This window comes from Sceloporus undulatus, chromosome 1, assembly GCF_019175285.1.
Source record: "Sceloporus undulatus isolate JIND9_A2432 ecotype Alabama chromosome 1, SceUnd_v1.1, whole genome shotgun sequence".
Classification (NCBI taxonomy): Eukaryota; Metazoa; Chordata; class Lepidosauria; order Squamata; family Phrynosomatidae; genus Sceloporus; species Sceloporus undulatus.
In genome coordinates, this window is record NC_056522.1 from 118,468,886 (window position 1) to 118,471,108 (window position 2,223).

General features: G+C 45.0%; 1 protein-coding gene across 2 annotated transcripts in view; it reads left to right on the forward strand.

Moving 5' to 3' along the window:
- The first annotated feature begins 1,196 nt into the window (after nt 1-1,196).
- The window catches only part of MMS22L (MMS22 like, DNA repair protein), a 97,430-nt gene continuing 96,403 nt past the window's right edge, over nt 1,197-2,223 (forward strand). The window contains exon 1 of one of the 2 annotated variants that reach the window (XM_042470337.1): nt 1,197-1,259. The gene's annotated coding sequence lies outside the window, so the exon portion shown is untranslated. Of the gene's footprint in view, nt 1,260-1,690; nt 1,781-2,223 lie in introns of those variants that run through there. The other variant, XM_042470329.1, reaches the window with a different exon arrangement.

Below are 2,223 nucleotides of genomic sequence, written 5' to 3' on the forward strand. Positions count from 1 at the left end.
TGTAGTTTCACAAGTCCTTTAGCCTTCTCTGCCAAAGAGTTCTGGTGCCACAAGAACTACAATTCCCAGGATTCCATAGGATCAGGGTGACGCGACATCTTCCTTTCCCAGGACATTGCTACATTTCAACCTTCAGTCCAGGAGGAATTCCATAATGTCCTCCATTCTGAGCACGACTAACAAGCATTAATTAGTACCTATATTAGCGTTTTTAACTTACAGTCATTTATTTATGGAGCTGCGACGGCTGCTAAAGTGATGCCAAACCGCATTATTTCTCCAGTGTGGACACAGCCCCAGACTATAAGGTGCTTCCTCTCTTTATCGTCGTTCTTCCCATTCCTTATGGATGCCATTCTGTTTGGTCCCACTTGGTATAACTCTTCCTCATAGACACATGTTCCCATTGTAACATATATATACACACACACACACAGACATACACCTTGTCCCCCTCCCCATGCAGGGCAACCAGGCGTCCTCACCACAAAGGAGGACACGGCACTACAAAATGGAGGACATTCCAGAAAAATGGAGGACATGACCAAATAAATAAAAGAACTCAAAACTCTCATAGGAATGTAAATCCCTGTTCCTGAGTCCTGCACAAAATGAAGGACACGCCCAAAGCAAAAGCCAAAAGCACTTCTTTAATATTAGTATAATGAATCCATGCTTCTTAATTCTGCTCAAAATGGAGGACATGCCCAAAACAAAGCTAATAACACTTAAAATAAATGAAAACCCATGCTTCTTAGTCAGGCTCAAAATGGAGGACATGTCCAAAAATAAAAAGCTACAAACAATTATTATAAATGAAAACCCATGCTTCTCAGTCCTTCTCAAAATGGGGGACATGCCCAAAACAAAAAGCTGAAACCACTTCTTAATATGAATGTAAATCCATGCCTGTTAGTCAGGCTCAAAAGTGGATGAGATGACCAAATAAAACACTTAATATAAATGTAATAAAAAAGCTCCTTAGACATCAACTCAAAATGGAGGACGTTTTGGCTGGAATGGAGGACGCGTCCTGGAAAAGGAGGACCAATTCTTCTCTCCTGCTAAAAACGCGCGGGAAAAGGCTTGACTCTCCAGAGGCCCCGCCCCCTTCGCTGGAAGCCAAGGCTCTGAATGGACCAATCGGGCTCCAGGGCGTCGGAGGGGCGGGGCTGCCCTCTTTCTGCGCAGGCGCAGTGGGCGCGCGGGAGTTGCAGAAGAATCTTCTTCTTCCTTGGACTTTGGCGGGAGGCAGAGCGGTCAGTATCCGGGGAGCTTTCTTAGCCTCTCTGCTGTTGCTGCTGTATGCCTTCAAGTCGTTTCTGACTTATGGCAACCCTAAGGCAAAGCTGAATTGGGGTTCTCTTGGCAAGATTGGTTCAGAGGGGGTTTGCATGGCCTTCCCCTGAAGAGGCTGAGAGAGTGTGACTTCTTGCTCAGAGCCACCCACTGGGTTCACATGGCTGAGTGGATTCGAACCCTGGTCTCCAGAGTCACTCTAGATTACAGCACTACACTCTTATAGCGCTGCTATTTCACTTCGACTGCTCTGGATGCCTCCTGTTGCATTCTGGGATCTGCAGTTTAAGGAGGGGGGCTTTAGAATTCCCAGCCAGAGAGCTCTTAGGCATCACTGAACTACAAATCCCAGAATGCAACAGGAGGCAGCCCCCAGAGCAGTAAAAGTGGAAGACCTTCCTGTTTAGACAGACAGGCGTTTAAAAACAGAAAGTCTTTAGAAGCATTTTTTCTAATTGTTTGCATTTAGTTCTTTTAACACGTAACTTGTTTTTATATTGTAATAATCTTAATTCTGTTTTAACTTACTACCTTTGTATACTTTTGATTTTACTGTTCTTTGTTTAATGTTGTGGACCACCCTGAATCCCAGTTCTGGGGAAAAGGGTGGGAAATTAATAATAATAATAATAATAATAATAATAGTTATGTAGTGAGGTCCCCTCTTGTAGTGCTGCTCCTCCACTTTAGCTGCTCTGTCTGTCTCCTGTTGCATCCTGGGATTTGTAGTCCAGTGAGGCCTAAGAGCTCCCTGGCTGAGAATTCTAAAGGCCCTGTCCCTACACTGCAAATCCCAGAATGCATCAGGAGGCATCCAGAGCAGTCAAAGTGGAATAGCAACACTGCAAGAGTGCACTGCAGTAATGTGGACAGTCCAGCACTCAAAGCACTCTTCTGCACTGGCTTCTCCTTCAGTGGGACAAC